This window comes from Anomaloglossus baeobatrachus, chromosome 3, assembly GCF_048569485.1.
Source record: "Anomaloglossus baeobatrachus isolate aAnoBae1 chromosome 3, aAnoBae1.hap1, whole genome shotgun sequence".
Lineage (NCBI taxonomy): Eukaryota > Metazoa > Chordata > Amphibia > Anura > Aromobatidae > Anomaloglossus > Anomaloglossus baeobatrachus.
This window is the reverse complement of record NC_134355.1, coordinates 473362858-473382679: the sequence shown is the minus strand read 5'-3', so window position 1 is coordinate 473382679 and position 19822 is coordinate 473362858. Positions and strand designations below refer to the sequence as shown.

The window sequence follows — 19822 nt, the reverse complement described above, 5'->3', positions numbered from 1 at the left end:
CAGCAAAAAAGGCACCAAATCGCGGCAAAAACGTGACATGCAGCACCGCAGGTGACAGAGCAGAGCAAGTTGGTGACATGCTCTGCTCTGACACATAGTGTGCTGCATGTCACTGTATCCACTCTGGGACTTGTTGTGCAGGTGACCGGATGATACATGTCACTAACTGCCCCACTCTGTGATTTCTGCTGCATAGTACCAACTGTATACACTCTCACCTGCACAACAAGTCCCATAATGGAGACAGTTAGTGACATGTAGCATCCGGTCACCTGCACAACAAGTGCCAGAGTGGAGAAAGATAGTGACATGCAGCACACTATGTGTCAGAGCAGAGCATGTCACTGTCTCCACTCCGCTGACCTCACAGCCCGTACACGCTGCGATGGATGCAGGGGGACACAGAACAAGTAATCGGCCGACACTGGAGTCATCTGATTACTTGGGATGAATTGAGCAGTAAAATGCTCTGGTGCTCGATGGGCGAAGCCCATGCCGTTTTTTTTTTTAAAAAAATTCATTAAAAATAAAAAAACAAAAAAATCACATTGTTTGTGGGCTCCCGCTGCATTTTCTGTTGCTAAGGGTAACCAAAGCAGCTACTGGCTGCTAGCCCCCGCTGCTTGGTGTTACTTTCACTGGCAATAGAAATGCAGGGAAGCATTTTTTTTTTTATATAGAGAAGCCCTTTTTTTTTTTTTTATTTCATGAATTTCATGAAATAATTAAAAAAAAAATGACATGGGCTTCGCCGAATTTTTGAGTCCAGCCAGGTACAACTAGGCAGCTGGGGATTGGAATCCGCAGTGAAGGGTGCCCAAACTTTCTGGGCCCCCCGCTGCGAATTGCAGTCCACAGCCGCCCCAGAAAATGGCGCTTTCATAGAAGCGCCATCTTCTGGCGCTGTATCCAACTCTTCCAGTGGCCCTGGTGGCAGGTGGCACACTGGGTAATAAGGGGTTAATACCAGCTATGTTTTACCCGCTGGTATAAAGCCCGAGATTCTTAATGTCAGGCCAAGGTTGACCTGGCCATTAAGAATCTCCAATAAAGGGTTTAAAAAAAAAAGACCACACAGAGAAAAATACTTTATTAGAAATAAATACACAGACACAGTAGGGACTCCATGTTTATTACTCCCTCTCACCCCTCCACGATGGAGAGATTTCTGTACTGACCATGCCAGGAGAGAGCGAGGGAAAAGAGAGAGAGCGAGGGGGGGGGGGGGAAAGAAAGCGAGCGGGGGGAGGAAAAGAGAGCGAGCGGGGGGGGAAGAGAGCGAGCGGGGGGGAGAACAGAGCGAGCGGGGGGGAGAAGAGAGCGAGGGGGGAGGAAAAGAGAGCGAGGGGGGAGGAAAAGAGAGCGAGGGGGAGGAACAGAGAGCGAGGGGGAGGAAAAGAGAGCGAGGGGGAGGAAATGAGAGCGAGGGGGGGAGGAAAAGAGAGCGAGGGGGAGAGAAGAGAGCGAGGGGGGGGAGAAGAGAGCGAGCGGGGGGGAGAAGAGAGCGAGTGGGGGGGAGAAGAGAGCGAGGGGGGAGGAAAAGAGAGCGTGGGGGGAGGAAAAGAGAGCGAGGGGGAGGAAAAGAGAGCGAGGGGGGAGGAAAAGAGAGCGAGCGGGGGGGAGAAGAGAGCGAGCGGGGGGGAGAAGAGAGCGAGCGGGGGGGAGGAAAAGAGAGCGAGGGGGGAGGAAAAGAGAGCGAGCGGGGGGGAGAAGAGAGCGAGCGGGGGGGAGAAGAGAGCGAGCGGGGGGAGGAAAAGAGAGCGAGGGGGGAGGAAAAGAGAGCGAGGGGGGAGGAAAAGAGGGCGAGGGGGGAGGAAAAGAGAGCGAGGGGGGAGGAAAAGAAAGCGAGGAGGGGAGGAAAAGAGAGCGAGGGGGGAGGAAAAGAGCGCAGGGGGGAGGAAAAGAGAGCGAGGGGGGAGGAAAAGAAAGCGAGGGGGGAGGAAAAGAAAGCGAGGGGGGAGGAAAAGAGAGCGAGGGGGGAGGAAAAGAAAGCGAGGGGGGGAGGAAAAGAGAGCGCAGGGGGGAGGAAAAGAGAGCGCAGGGGGGAGGAAAAGAGAGCGCAGGGGGGAGGAAAAGAGAGCGCAGGGGGGAGGAAAAGAGAGCGCAGGGGGGAGGAAAAGAGAGCGAGGGGGGAAGAGAGCGAGGGAAAAGAGAGGGGAGAGGAGAGAGGGATAAGAGGGGGGCAGAGAAGAGGGGGAAGAGGGGAGGGGGAGAAGAGTGGGGGGAGAAGAGAGTGGGGAAAGAAGAGGGGGGGCAGAGGTGCTCTGTCACCAACTGTCTCCACTCTGTGACTTGTGGTGCAGGTGACAGAGTGCAGACAGTTGGTCCCATGCAGCAGGACAGATGGCAGAGCACAGCGGTGACATGCCTGTCAGTGTCTTGCTGCTGGGAGGAGCAGATGATCACACTGCCCGACACCGGCCGCTCTCCTGACATCGCAGCAGAGCGGGCGGGTGGACAGTGTGAGCACATACTTACGTGCAGGGGGGGATTCAGCTGAAGAACCCCCCCCCCCCCTGTACTGCACACTGGCGCCCCGTGCTTCAGCCTCTCTGCAGGACTCTTCCGGCTCCACACTGACTTCCTCCGGATCCTCCCCTCGATGCTGAGCTGTGACGTGCGGTAGTCACCGCCCACAGCCCTGTCACTCAATCTGAGTGGCGCCGGCATCCTGTGACGTACCCGACGAGTTTGAGAGCCCGGAAATGCCGGGACGTCAGAGGATGCCGGCGGCCACAGCTCCAGGGGGTCATGTGACCGGCACTGAGCGTGCAGGATAGCGCCGCTCAGTGCCAGAACTGGAAACAGAAGCCAATGGAGAAGACGCCTAGAAAGGTAAGTAGAGCTCATACAGAAAATAAAAAAAATGGGTGAACCACCCCTTTAAAATAGATGGGAAGATGGATGGACCAACAGGACCATTCTTGAAGAAAACCTGTTGGAGTCTGCAAAAGACCTGAGACTGGGACGGAGATTTGTCTTTCAATAAGACAATGATCCAAAACATAAAGCAAAATCTACAATGGGATGGTTCACAAATAAACGTATCCAGGTGTTAGAATGGCCAATTCACAGTCCAGACCTGATTCCAATCGAGAATCTGTGGAAAGAGCTGAAAACTGCTGTTCACAAACGCTCTCCATCCAACCTCACTCAGCTCGAGCTGTTTACAAAGGAAGAATAGGCAAGAATTTCAGTCTCTCGATGTGCAAAACTGATACATACCCCAAGCGACTTGCAGCTGTAATCGCAGCAAAAGGTGGCGCTACAAAGTATTAACTTAAAGGGGACGAATAATATTGCACGCCCCAATTTTCAGTTTATTATTTTTTATAAAAGTTTAAAATAAGCAATAAATTTTGTTCATCTTCACAATTGTGGCCCACTTGTTGATTCTTCACCAGAACATTAAGGTTTTTTATCTTTATGTTTGAAGCCTGAAATGTGGGAAAAGGTTGAAAAATTCAAAGGGGCCGAATACTTTCGCAAGGCACTGTACACCAGTGGCTATATAGCAATCCTCGACACACTAGTCGAGTTAGTTCATGTTTTTACAAATTCTATGTTTCCACCATTATTTATTCAGGCTGCTGACAACCACTAGCCCCAAAGAGTTTTGCTCTCAGCCATATCAGACCCTTTAGTGGCATGAGCGCTTGGGCAGATCAGATTGCAGGCTGCATAAAACACCAGATATTACAGTCTGGACTCTGTGAATGCTGGGTGGCAGCCAACATGCTAGACATTTTAGGTCTCACTGGGGTGGTCAATCATTTAACAGGCTTCAACATGACAGCCTTCAGCACCCCGCACAATGCTATAATGAGCCCCCTTGTCTGCTATGTCCCATGAGACGCATACAAGGAACATGATGAGTGAATATCTGGGATGACCCATCTCCCTCTGTCAGTCGTCAGTTATGCATCCAATGTGCTGCATCAGGGGACTGGAAATGGTTGCAACCTATTCTGCGCTTATTGCAGGTGCACCAATCCTGACCGGCATCGCATGAGAAATTCTCCACAACCTCAAATTTACTAGCCTGTAATTCACTCCAGAAACACCATACACCCTACTGATGAGAAGTAGCTTGTATGTGACAAATCTTCAAGAGAAGAAGAATATCTCCATATAATGGCCTATGCCCCAATATTAGGAGTCAAATTTATATGGGTGACACTCTTTAGTTACAGGTAGATGAAGATAAAGCTGAGACTTTATCATGTTATGACACCCACAGGGGCGTAATAACATAGAAAGAGGCCCTACTAGTCTGGGGAAACAACATCCCTTCGACTAGTCAAAGGCCTAATTAGCATAGGACCAGCACACTTTAAGAATGTTTTATTTTAAACATTGATTTAGGCAGGCAGCAGACCCCCATTACATTATTAATGTAGGTGTCAGTGGAACATTGTTAAACAATTAGCACCCTGTGGTTTTGTTGGTGTGATATCTACTAAAGGATGATTGTTCCCCAGGCATTGGTGTGAATGACAGGGCAATGTGCCTGGGTGTACAACATGTCAGTAAATCCTAGCATTTGAGAACACATATAAGATTGTGATTTATATTTGTGATCTCTACATTATATATACTCGTAGTGTAGAGGCTGCTATATACGGTGGAGAAAATAAGTATTTGATACACTGTCTATTTTGAAAGTTTTCCAACCTACACAGAATGGAGAGGGCTGTAATGTTTATCATAGGTACACTTCAACTGTGACAGACAGAATAAAAAAATCCAGAAAATCACATTGTATGATTTTTAGATTAGAATTTGCATTTTATTGCATGTATCTATTTGATACAATAGAAAAACAGAACTTAATATTTGGTACAGAAACTTTTGTTTGCAATTACAGAGGTCAGACGTTTTCTGTAGTTCTTGACCAAGTTTGCATATACTGCAGCAGGGATTTTGGCCCACTCCTCCATACAGATCTTCTCCAGATCTTTCAGGTTTCGGAGCTGTCGCTGGGCAACATTCAGTTTCAGCTCCCTCCATAGATTTTCTGTTGGGTCCAGGTCTGGAGACTGGCTAGGCCACTCCAGGACTTTGAAATGCTTCTTATGGAGCCACCCCTTAGTTGCCCTGGCTGTGTGTTTCAGGTCATTGTCATGTTGAAGATCCAGCCATAACTCATCTTCTTACTGAGGGAAGCAGATTGTTGGCCAAAATATTGAGAAACAAGACCCCATCCATCCTTCAATATGATACAGTCGTCCTTTCCCCTTTGCAGAAAAGCACCCCCAAAGTTTGATGTTTCCACCCCCATGCTTCACGGTTGGATCGGTGTTTTTGGGGGTATACTTCTTCTTCCTCCAAATACGTGAGGGAGTTGATAGCAAAAAGTTCTATTTTGGTCTCATCTGACCACATAACCTTCTCCCAAGCCTCCTCTGCTTCATCCAGATGGTCATTGGTGAACTTCAAACAGGTCTGGACATGTGCTGGTGTGAGCAGGGAGACCTTGCATGCTCTGCAGCAGTTTAATCCATGACAGTGTAGTGTGTTACTCATGGTAATCTTTGAGACTGTGGTCCCAGTTCTCTTTCCGTAATTGACCAGGTCCTCCAGTGTAGTTCTGGGCTGATTCCTGACCTTTCTCAGAATCAGCCTTACCCCACAAGGCGAAATCTTGCATTGGGCCCCAGACAGAGTAAGATTGATAGTCATCTTGTGTTTCTTCCATTCCGTAATAATTGCTCCAACAGTTGTTGCCTTCTCACCAAGCTGCTTGCCTTATTGTCCTGTAGCTCATCCCAGCCTTGTGCAGGTCTACAATTTTGTCCTTGTGTCCTTAGACAGCTCTTTAGTCTTGGCCATGGTGGAGAGGTTGGAGTGTGATTGATTATGTGGATAGGTGTCTTTTATACAGGTAAAAAATTAAAACAGGTGCAATTAATACAAGTAAAAGCGGGCTTTACACGCTACGATATCGTTAATGATTTATCGTCGAGTCACATTGTTTGTGACGCACAGCCGGCGTCATTAACGATATCGCAGCGTGTGACACTTATGTGCGACCTAACACGATTGCAAAAGCGTCCAAAATCGTTTGCCGCGGAGAGGTCGTCCTAAAACAAAAAATAGTTTTCTTCTAATTAGCGATGTTGTTCCTCGTTCCTGCGGCAGCACACATCGCTGTGTGTGACACCGCAGGAGCGAGGAACATCTCCTTACCTGCCTCCACCGCCAATGCGGAAGGAAGCAGGTGGGCGGGATGTTTACGTCCCGATCATCTCCGCCCCTCCGCTTCTATTGGATGGCTGCGTGTGACGTCGCTGTGACGCTGCACGACCCGCCCCCTTAGAAAGGAGGCGAATCGACGTCGCAGGACAGGTAAGTCTGTGTGACGGGGCAAGCGAGATTGTGCGCGACGGGGAGCGATTTTCCCGTGTCGCACAACCGACGGGGGCGGGTACGATCGCTTGCGATCTTGCTAGCGAGATCGCAGTGTGTAAAGCCTGCTAAAGAGTGCAGAGTAAGGGTGGGTGCACACGATCAGGAGACACTGCATCCTGGATACAGCGTGTCTTCTCCTGCGGGGCTACGAGTGCTATCCGCATGATTCCGCAGCTGCCCGTGCCCACAATCAGGGTTCTGACCACTGCAGACTTTAGCTGTATTCTTCCTCCGGAGAACAGCTCGTGTCTCCGCAGCATAAATTGATATGCTGCGGCTTGGAAAGTAGCGCCGCAAGTCAGTTTATGCTGCAGAGAATAGAAGCACTGAGGGCATTAGACTTCTATAAATTCCATCTACTGTGCTTGTACTGTACAATGCAGCGTTTTGGACACAGCAAATACACGCTGCGTCCAAACCGCTGAAAACCCTAATTGTGTGGACGTAGCCTAAGGGGGCTTCTTAAAGAAAAAATAACAGATCAGTGAGAGTTAAGGCGGCGTTACACGGGATGATATTTCGTGGAATCGCATGAAAGATCGCACCCGCCCACATCGTTTGTGCGTCACGGGCAATTTGTTGCCCGTGTCGCACAAAATCGTTTACTGCTGTCTCACGTACTTATCTCCCGAACGACCTCGCTGTGGGCGGCGAACATCCTCTTCATGAAGGGGGAGGGACGTTCGGTGTCACAGCAACGTCACACAGCGGCCGCCCAATAGAAGCAGAGGGGCAGAGATGAGCTGGACGTAACATCCCACCCACCTCCTTCCTTCCGCATTGCCGGCGGCCGCAGGTAAGCTGCAGTTCGTCAGTCCCAGGGTGTCACATGTAGCGATGCGGGCTGCCTCGGCAACGACAAACCACCGGCGCGCAGAAGAAGGAACGATTTTATGAAAATGAACGACGTGTCAACGAGCAATGATAAGGTGAGTATTTTTGCTCGTTCAGTCGCTCGTAGCTGTCACACGCTAAGATATGTCTAACGATGCCGGATGTGTGTCACGGAATCCGTGACCCCGACGACATATCGCCCGATATATCGTAGCGTGTAACACCCCCTTTAGAATTCTTGCTGGTTGGTAGGTGATCAAATACTTATTTTATGCAATAAAATGGAATTTCATTATTTAAAAATCAAACAATGGGATTTACTGATTTTTTTTTTTTTTATTGTCTGTCACAGTTGAAGTGTACCAATGATACAAATTACAGACCTCTCCGTTCTTAGTAGGTCTTATTTTCCTCACTGTATATACTGTATAGTAAAGGCACAAAATATATACTCTGGGTGTATAGGCTATGATATATACATAAGGTACATTTCATAAATACCGTATTTTTCAGACTATAAGACGCACGTTTTTCCCCAAAAATCTTGGGGTAAAGTTAAAGTTGGTGGGTGGGTCTTATAGTCCGATGGCTGCGGAGAAGGGGTGTGCGGTGGTGGTGGAGCGGGTCATCAGAGGCAAGAGCAGGCTGTAGCAGCGCCTACCGTGACCACCTGGGCCCGCTCATTAGCCTCATTTCACATGCACTGCATCCTCCCACCCATCATCTCTCAGCCCTGAAGCCGGCGCTGACAGGTGAGCAGGATGATGGGCAGGGGGTGCGCGCATACTAAACAGCCGGCCCGCGTGATCGTCCCTGGCTCCTATAGCCTCGAGTGAACATGTGAGGCTATATTCAGTGCCTCCCGCGTATCATCATCGGCGCGGGGGACAGTCAATAAGTATACTCACCGGTCACTGTTCCCTGCAGCATCGTGATGACCTCCTGTCTGCCGGCCCGCTGATGTGTGGAAAGCGGTGCGCACAGCGATGACGTCATCGATGTGCGCACGGCTCCACACAGGTCAGCGGCGCTGCTGCTGGCACAGACAGGAAGACAAGTGATGTTGCATGGAGTGAGGAAAGGGGAGTATACAGCGGGAGTCCTACACCCATTACCGCATATCAGGCCACGGCTGAAGTGAGCGCGATATCAGTGGTGACTTCAGTCAGGTGATGTGCGGTGACAGCTGAAGTCCCCGCTGATCCCGCGTGGCTCACTTCACTTGCAGCCTGACCTTCACAGAGAGCGATCATGCTCTATTGTAGCTCTCTGTGATTGTCAGATGTAGCAGAGCTGGATGCGTCGTGGGACCTCATGTGGATTACTCGGACCTGGAGGGGTGTTTTAGGGATTAGTAAAGGGTAAAATAGGGGGCTTTTTTGTGTTTTATTTCAAATAAAGGATTTTTTGGGTGATATAGGCTGTGATATATACCTGATATAGGCACATTACTGTAGATAAGCTAGTGATGCATATTTGTGATATATACCTGATATAGGCATATTACTGTAGATAAGCTAGTGATGCATATTTGTGATATATACCTGATATATACACATTACTGTATATAAGCTAGTGGTGTACAGGCTGTGATATATACTTGATATAGGCACAGTACTGTATAGAAGCTAGTGATGCATATTTGTGATATATACCTGATATAGGCACATTGCTGTATATAAGCTAGTGGTATATAGGCTGTGATATAAACCTGATATAGGCACATTACTGTATATAAACTTGTAATGCATATCTGTGATATACACCTGATATAGGCACAGTACTGTATATAAACTTGTAATGCATATCTGTGATATACACCTGATATAGGCACATTACTGTATATAAACTTGTAATGCATATCTGTGATATACACCTGATATAGGCACATTACTGTATATAAACTTGTAATGCATATCTGTGATATACACCTGATATAGGCACATTACTGTATATAAACTTGTATTGCATAGCTGTGATATACACCTGATATAGGCACATTACTGTATATAAACTTGTATTGCATAGCTGTGATATACACCTGATATAGGCACAGTACTGTATATAAACTTGTGATGCATATCTGTGATATACACCTGATATAGGCACAGTACTGTATATAAACTTGTAATGCATATCTGTGATATACACCTGATATAGGCACAGTACTGTATATAAACTTGTGATGCATATCTGTGATATACACCTGATATAGGCACATTACTGTATATAAACTTGTAATGCATATCTGTGATATACACCTGATATAGGCACATTACTGTATATAAACTTGTAATGCATATCTGTGATATACACCTGATATAGGCACAGTACTGTATATAAACTTGTGATGCATATCTGTGATATACACCTGATATAGGCACATTACTGTATATAAACTTGTAATGCATATCTGTGATATACACCTGATATAGGCACATTACTGTATATAAACTTGTAATGCATATCTGTGATATACACCTGATATAGGCACATTACTGTATATAAACTTGTAATGCATATCTGTGATATACACCTGATATAGGCACATTACTGTATATAAGCTAGTGGTATATAGGCTGTGATATACACCTGATATAGGCACAGTACTGTATATAAACTTGTAATGCATATCTGTGATATACACCTGATATAGGCACATTACTGTATATAAACTTGTAATGCATATCTGTGATATACACCTGATATAGGCACAGTACTGTATATAAACTTGTAATGCATATCTGTGATATACACCTGATATAGGCACAGTACTGTATATAAACTTGTAATGCATATCTGTGATATACACCTGATATAGGCACATTACTGTATATAAACTTGTAATGCATATCTGTGATATACACCTGATATAGGCACATTACTGTATATAAACTTGTAATGCATATCTGTGATATACACCTGATATAGGCACAGTACTGTATATAAACTTGTAATGCATATCTGTGATATACACCTGATATAGGCACATTACTGTATATAAACTTGTAATGCATATCTGTGATATACACCTGATATAGGCACAGTACTGTATATAAACTTGTAATGCATATCTGTGATATACACCTGATATAGGCACAGTACTGTATATAAACTTGTAATGCATATCTGTGATATACACCTGATATAGGCACATTACTGTATATAAACTTGTAATGCATATTTGTGATATACACCTGATATAGGCACAGTACTGTATATATACTTGTAATGCATATCTGTGATATACACCTGATATAGGCACAGTACTGTATATAAACTTGTAATGCATATCTGTGATATACACCTGATATAGGCACAGTACTGTATATAAACTTGTAATGCATATCTGTGATATACACCTGATATAGGCACATTACTGTATATAAACTTGTAATGCATATCTGTGATATACACCTGATATAGGCACAGTACTGTATATAAACTTGTAATGCATATCTGTGATATACACCTGATATAGGCACAGTACTGTATATAAACTTGTAATGCATATCTGTGATATACACCTGATATAGGCACAGTACTGTATATAAACTTGTGATGCATATCTGTGATATACACCTGATATAGGCACATTACTGTATATAAACTTGTAATGCATATCTGTGATATACACCTGATATAGGCACAGTACTGTATATAAACTTGTAATGCATAGCTGTGATATACACCTGATATAGGCACAGTACTGTATATAAACTTGTAATGCATAGCTGTGATATACACCTGATATAGGCACATTACTGTATATAAACTTGTAATGCATATCTGTGATATACACCTGATATAGGCACAGTACTGTATATAAACTTGTAATGCATATCTGTGATATACACCTGATATAGGCACAGTACTGTATATAAACTTGTAATGCATATCTGTGATATACACCTGATATAGGCACAGTACTGTATATAAACTTGTAATGCATATTTGTGATATACACCTGATATAGGCACAGTACTGTATATAAACTTGTAATGCATATTTGTGATATACACCTGATATAGGCACAGTACTGTATATAAACTTGTAATGCATATCTGTGATATACACCTGATATAGGCACAGTACTGTATATAAACTTGTGATGCATATCTGTGATATACACCTGATATAGGCACATTACTGTATATAAACTTGTAATGCATATTTGTGATATACACCTGATATAGGCACAGTACTGTATATAAACTTGTAATGCATATTTGTGATATACACCTGATATAGGCACAGTACTGTATATAAACTTGTAATGCATATCTGTGATATACACCTGATATAGGCACAGTACTGTATATAAACTTGTGATGCATATCTGTGATATAAACATGATATAGGCACAGTACTGTATATAAACTTGTAATGCATATCTGTGATATACACCTGATATAGGCACATTACTGTATATAAACTTGTAATGCATATCTGTGATATACACCTGATATAGGCACATTACTGTATATAAACTTGTAATGCATATCTGTGATATACACCTGATATAGGCACAGTACTGTATATAAACTTGTAATGCATATCTGTGATATACACCTGATATAGGCACAGTACTGTATATAAACTTGTAATGCATATCTGTGATATACACCTGATATAGGCACATTACTGTATATAAACTTGTAATGCATATCTGTGATATACACCTGATATAGGCACAGTACTGTATATAAACTTGTAATGCATATCTGTGATATACACCTGATATAGGCACAGTACTGTATATAAACTTGTAATGCATATCTGTGATATACACCTGATATAGGCACATTACTGTATATAAACTTGTAATGCATATCTGTGATATACACCTGATATAGGCACAGTACTGTATATAAACTTGTAATGCATATCTGTGATATACACCTGATATAGGCACATTACTGTATATAAACTTGTAATGCATATTTGTGATATACACCTGATATAGGCACAGTACTGTATATAAACTTGTAATGCATATTTGTGATATACACCTGATATAGGCACAGTACTGTATATAAACTTGTAATGCATATTTGTGATATACACCTGATATAGGCACAGTACTGTATATAAACTTGTGATGCATATCTGTGATATAAACATGATATAGGCACAGTACTGTATATAAACTTGTAATGCATATCTGTGATATACACCTGATATAGGCACATTACTGTATATAAACTTGTAATGCATATTTGTGATATACACCTGATATAGGCACAGTACTGTATATAAACTTGTAATGCATATTTGTGATATACACCTGATATAGGCACAGTACTGTATATAAACTTGTAATGCATATCTGTGATATACACCTGATATAGGCACAGTACTGTATATAAACTTGTAATGCATATCTGTGATATACACCTGATATAGGCACAGTACTGTATATAAACTTGTAATGCATATCTGTGATATACACCTGATATAGGCACAGTACTGTATATAAACTTGTGATGCATATCTGTGATATAAACATGATATAGGCACAGTACTGTATATAAACTTGTAATGCATATCTGTGATATACACCTGATATAGGCACATTACTGTATATAAACTTGTAATGCATATTTGTGATATACACCTGATATAGGCACAGTACTGTATATAAACTTGTAATGCATATTTGTGATATACACCTGATATAGGCACAGTACTGTATATAAACTTGTAATGCATATCTGTGATATACACCTGATATAGGCACAGTACTGTATATAAACTTGTAATGCATATCTGTGATATACACCTGATATAGGCACAGTACTGTATATAAGCTAGTGGTATATAGACTGTGATATACACCTGATATAGGCACAGTACTGTATATAAACTTGTAATGCAGATCTGTGATATACACCTGATATAGGCACAGTACTGTATATAAGCTAGTGGTATATAGACTGTGATATACACCTGATATAGGCACAGTACTGTATATAAACTTGTAATGCATATCTGTGATATACACCTGATATAGGCACATTACTGTATATAAACTTGTAATGCATATTTGTGATATACACCTGATATAGGCACAGTACTGTATATAAACTTGTAATGCATATTTGTGATATACACCTGATATAGGCACAGTACTGTATATAAACTTGTAATGCATATCTGTGATATACACCTGATATAGGCACAGTACTGTATATAAACTTGTGATGCATATCTGTGATATACACCTGATATAGGCACATTACTGTATATAAACTTGTAATGCATATTTGTGATATACACCTGATATAGGCACAGTACTGTATATAAACTTGTAATGCATATTTGTGATATACACCTGATATAGGCACAGTACTGTATATAAACTTGTAATGCATATCTGTGATATACACCTGATATAGGCACAGTACTGTATATAAACTTGTGATGCATATCTGTGATATAAACATGATATAGGCACAGTACTGTATATAAACTTGTAATGCATATCTGTGATATACACCTGATATAGGCACATTACTGTATATAAACTTGTAATGCATATTTGTGATATACACCTGATATAGGCACAGTACTGTATATAAACTTGTAATGCATATTTGTGATATACACCTGATATAGGCACAGTACTGTATATAAACTTGTAATGCATATCTGTGATATACACCTGATATAGGCACAGTACTGTATATAAACTTGTAATGCATATCTGTGATATACACCTGATATAGGCACAGTACTGTATATAAACTTGTAATGCATATCTGTGATATACACCTGATATAGGCACAGTACTGTATATAAGCTAGTGGTATATAGACTGTGATATACACCTGATATAGGCACAGTACTGTATATAAACTTGTAATGCATATCTGTGATATACACCTGATATAGGCACAGTACTGTATATAAACTTGTAATGCATATCTGTGATATACACCTGATATAGGCACAGTACTGTATATAAGCTAGTGGTATATAGACTGTGATATACACCTGATATAGGCACAGTACTGTATATAAACTTGTAATGCATATCTGTGATATACACCTGATATAGGCACATTACTGTATATAAACTTGTAATGCATATCTGTGATATACACCTGATATAGGCACATTACTGTATATAAGCTAGTGGTATATAGGCTGTGATATACACCTGATATAGGCACAGTACTGTATATAAACTTGTAATGCATATCTGTGATATACACCTGATATAGGCACATTACAAAACATAAAGTCATTAAACTCATATAATGTAAGCTTGTTGTGTATAGGTTTTGATATATGCTTTGCTGTGCTCTTATTAGATATATAAGCCAGTGGTGTATATGCTGTGATATCTACACAAAGTACTATATATATATATTGCTCAAAAAAATAAAGGGAACACTAATACCATTTTGATGTTTAAATGTTTTGAGCAGTATATATATTTATACACTAGTGGTGTATAGTTGTCACATATACCAAATAAAGGCACAGAATCCAGTAGCCAAGAATTACATCTATTAGGGATGAGTGTCTGTGACAAGTAGGGGTTAACTTTTCACACACAATTCTGCAATTGAAATAATTCATAAGTAACCCAATTCTCCTAACTGATAGCACCACCATGCTCCGTGGCGCTGTCCGCTGTGTGCAGATGATGGTCCCTGAGCCCGGGAAGCTCCGATGCTGCACTATGGACCAGTACGGATGGAGTGATGGACGCGGGCGCTACTCACGCACAGCTGCAGGGAGCCGTCTTCCTGAGGGACCATCCTCGGAGGCCGCACACGCCGGCAGCTCTCCTCTGCAGCGGCTCCTGTGCTCTCAGCAGCCACAGAGCCCCTGCCTCCTCCCCGGCTGCTGTGGACGAGCTTCCGGGGCCTCCTGCCCTCCCATTGGCCGCCTGCCACAGACGGTGCAGAGAGTGAGGCTGGAGGAGCTGCCACTGTGGGGAGAGGGCATCTCCAGCGCTCATGGTGCCCACTACTGTGGGGTGAGGGCATCTCCAGCGCTCATGGTGCCCACTGCTGTGGGGAGAGGGCATCTCCAGCGCTCATGGTGCCCACTACTGTGGGGAGAGGGCATCTCCAGTGCTCATGGTGCCCACTACTGTGGGGAGAGGGCATCTCCAGCGCTCATGGTGCCCACTACTGTGGGGAGAGGGCATCTCCAGCGCTCATGGTGCCCACTACTGTGGGGAGAGGGCATCTCCAGTGCTCATGGTGCCCACTACTGTGGGGAGAGGGCATCTCCAGCGCTCATGGTGCCCACTACTGTGGGGAGAGGGCATCTCCAGCGCTCATGGTGCCCACTACTGTGGGGTGAGGGCATCTCCAGCGCTCATGGTGCCCACTGCTGTGGGGAGAGGGCATCTCCAGCGCTCATGGTGCCCACTACTGTGGGGAGAGGGCATCTCCAGTGCTCATGGTGCCCACTACTGTGGGGAGAGGGCATCTCCAGCGCTCATGGTGCCCACTACTGTGGGGAGAGGGCATCTCCAGCGCTCATGGTGCCCACTACTGTGGGGAGAGGGCATCTCCAGTGCTCATGGTGCCCACTACTGTGGGGAGAGGGCATCTCCAGCGCTCATGGTGCCCACTACTGTGGGGAGAGGGCATCTCCAGCGCTCATGGTGCCCACTACTGTGGGGAGAGGGCATCTCCAGTGCTCATGGTGCCCACTACTGTGGGGAGAGGGCATCTCCAGCGCTCATGGTGCCCACTACTGTGGGGAGAGGGCATCTCCAGCGCTCATGGTGCCCACTACTGTGGGGAGAGGGCATCTCCAGCGCTCATGGTGCCCACTACTGTGGGGAGAGGGCATCTCCAGCGCTCATGGTGCCCACTACTGTGGGGAGAGGGCATCTCCAGTGCTCATGGTGCCCACTGCTGTGGGGAGAGGGCATCTCCAGCGCTCATGGTGCCCACTACTGTGGGGAGAGGGCACCTCCAGTGCTCATGGTGCCCACTACTGTGGGGAGAGGGCACCTCCAGTGCTCATGGTGCCCACTACTGTGGGGAGAGGGCACCTCCAGTGCTCATGGTGCCCACTACTGTGGGGAGAGGGCATCTCCAGCGCTCATGGTGCCCACTACTGTGGGGAGAGGGCATCTCCAGCGCTCATGGTGCTCACTACTGTGGGGAGAGGGCATCTCCAGCGCTCATGGTTCCCACCACTGTGGGGAGAGGGCATCTCCAGCGCTCATGGTGCCCACTACTGTGGGGAGAGGGCATCTCCAGCGCTCATGGTGCCCACTACTGTGGGGAGAGGGCATCTCCAGCGCTCATGGTGCCCACTACTGTGGGGAGAGGGCATCTCCAGCGCTCATGGTGCCCACTACTGTGGGGAGAGGGCATCTCCAGCGCTCATGGTACCCACTGCTGTGGTTGAGGGCATCTCCAGCGCTCATGATGCCCACTGCTGTGGGGAGATGGCACCTCCAGTGCTTATGGTGCCCACAGCTGTGGGGAGATGGCACCTCCAGTGCTTATGGTGCCTACTGCTGTGGGGAGAGGGCACCTCCAGTGCTCATGATGCCCACTGCTGTGGGGAGAGGGCACCTCCAGTGCTCATGGTGCCTACTGCTGTGGGGAGAGGGCACCTCCAGTGCTCATGATGCCCACTGCTGTGGGGAGAGGGCACCTCCAGTGCTCATGGTGCCTACTGCTGTGGGGAGAGGGCACCTCCAGTGCTCATGGTGTCCAGTGCTGTGGGGTGAAGGCTTGTCCAGCACTCATGGTGCCCACAGCTGTGGGGAGAGGGCACCTCTAGTGCTTATGGTGCCTACTGCTGTGAGGGGAGGCCAGCTTCAGTGCTTATGGTGGCCATTGCTGTGGGGTGAGAGTATCTCCAGTTCTCATGGTGCCCACAGCTTTTAGGAGAGGGCACATCCAGTGCTCATGGTGCCCACTAATATGGGGTAAAAGTATCTCGAGTGCTCATGGTGCCCACTGTTGTAGGGTAAGGGTATCTCTAGTGCTCGTGGTGCCCACCATGCTTTCCATTACTGTGCCCACACTGTGCCATACGGGCTAGTGCAGGAGCTGTACGGATGGAGCAGCCGTGAGGTCCTGAGAGCACCCCCATCCTCCTCTCCTATCAGTCTGATCTATCGGTGTTCTCTCTGGTTACCTGCTATGTTCTTATTATCCTCTTCCCAGCTCTGTCTTCAGTGCTGCTTACATTTTGGCATGTGCCACTGAACAAATGCTGAAATCTTGTATGATGGATTATGCCGTGTGTAGGAGGCGACAGAAGGGAACACAGGGCTTGTGCTCAGCACAGAGCCATAGCACGCTGATCTGGTGGCGTCACTGCCAGGCTACTCTCATAATGCTTTGGGCCCACATCTGCACGAGCGTTAGCCCCATCACCAATCAATAGGGTAATACTCGGTGGTTTTGCCTGAAATAAGTAACCCGATACTTATTTCCACCTGGACAATTTTCTTTGCATGTTAATGGGGCTAAAAAAAAAACCCTATTGACGTGTATGGGACTGTTATGGGACTAGACTCCGATTTTGGGACAGAATCCTTGTCACAATCAGTGTCAAATCCAATGTTTAAAAAGAACATTGCGTCTATGGGAGAATAGCCCAGCATATCACACTGTGTATATATATGGAACAAAGAACCAGTCACCAAGTCAAAATTGGTTCGTTTTTGCTCTTACTTTACTCACACTGCTCCCTGATTATTCTGGGATTTCACCCCCAGGGATTTTCCGTTTTTAATTTTTGATTTTTCTTCTCCTTGTTCTAAAGGCCACTTGACACTAGCGATGTTGCTGCCGATCGCACCCGCCCCCGTCGTTTGTGCGTCAAAATCTCTAGTACCCGTCACACGTACCTTCCTAGTGTCATCACTGTGGCCGGCGAACAGCCTCTTTTCTAAGGGGGAGGTTCGTGTGCCGTCACAGCGACATCACACGGCAGGCGGCCAATAGAAGCGGAGGGGCGGAAAGCAGCCGCAGGAAAGTCACGCCCACCTCGTTGCCGGAGGATGCAGGTACGGTGTTGTTCGGCGTTCCTGGGGTGTCACACGTAGCGATGTGTGCTGCCTCAGGAACGACGAACAACCTGCGTCCAAAATCAGCAACGATATTTGGGAAAGGAACGACGTGTCAACGATCAATGATTAGGTGAGTGTTTTGCATTGTTAGCGGTCGCTCGTACGTGTAACACGCAACGACGTCACTAACGAGGCCGGATGTGCGTCACGAATTCCGTGACCCCCAACAACATCTCGTTAGCAATGTCATTGCGTGTAAAGCGGCCTTTAGAGCCATAACTTTTCTATTTTTCCGTCAATCTTGCCACATGAGGGCTTATCTTTTGCAGACGAATTGTACTTTTGAATCAAACTATTAGTTTTACCATATAATATAATGGAAAGTGGGAAAAAATACCAAGTGCGGGCAAATTGCACAATTATTTTGGGGGTCTTTTATTTATCGTGTTTGATATATGGTAAAACTGATGTGTCAGTATGATGCCTCACATAGGTACTAGTTCGTAGATACTAAACATACTTTTACTTTTATCTAAGGGGTGTAAAAATTCAGAAATATGTGTTTTTTGGCGCCATTTTCTGAAACCCCTAGCATTCTTATTTTTCGGGATCTGGGACTCAGTGACGGCTTAATTTTTGCGCTTGAGCTGACATTTTTAATGATGCTAGGTTTTCATCGCCTGATATTGCATTTTTTTAAAAAGTGTAATTTTGGCGTTTGGAATTTTTTTCTCACCATGCCATGTACCAATCAGAATAATTGATTTTATATTTTGATCAGGCATTTCTGAATGTTTTGTTTTGTTTTTAACGGTTTTATTTTTAATGGGGCAAATAGAGGGTGATTTGAACTTTTAGGTTTTTTTCTATTTTTTTCATATATTTTAAAACTTGTTTTGTTACAATTTTATTTATTTTACTAGTCTCCCTAGGGCACTTTATCACTGCACAGTCCAATCACTTCTTAATTTCTGCTGATCTGACCAGCATCGCACTGATCAGCAGAAATGCAGCGTTCCTGTGAGTGCCAGGGCTCTGTCGGCTCTCACAAGAAGTGAGTCATGGCATCATCAGGGCAGGGCTGTGGAGTCGGTAAGCCAAACCTGCGACTCCGACTCCTCAATTTCCCTTGCACCGATTCCAACTCCCACATATATTGCTTATATTTAAGTGAAAAATGTATTGTAGTATAATGTGAACATCAGACATTTAATCATTTTAATGACACAATAATCAAGATATTTAGATAGAACATAAAATATTTTTATTGGAATACAACTTTAGAACACAAAAAACTGTAATAAATTGTAAATATGTAATACAATACAGTTAGGTCCAGAAATATTTGGACAGTGACACAATTTTCGCGAGTTGGGCTCTGCATGCCACCACATTGGATTTGAAATGAAACCTCTACAACAGAATTCAAGTGCAGATTGTAACGTTTAATTTGAAGGTTTGAACAAAAATATCTGATAGAAATTGTAGGAATTGTACACATTTCTTTACAAACACTCCACATTTTAGGAGGTCAAAAGTAATTGGACAAATAAACCAAACCCAAACAAA

At 44.7% G+C, this 19822-nt stretch overlaps 1 protein-coding gene across 2 annotated transcripts in view; it reads right to left on the bottom strand.

The window, feature by feature from the left end:
• The window catches only part of ZMAT3 (zinc finger matrin-type 3), a 77459-nt gene extending 62278 nt beyond the window's left edge, over positions 1-15181 (bottom strand). The window contains exon 1 of one of the 2 annotated variants that reach the window (XM_075338548.1): positions 14983-15181. The gene's annotated coding sequence lies outside the window, so the exon portion shown is untranslated. Of the gene's footprint in view, positions 1-14978 lie in introns of both variants that reach the window. The other variant, XM_075338547.1, reaches the window with a different exon arrangement.
• Positions 15182-19822: the final 4641 nt, after the last annotated feature.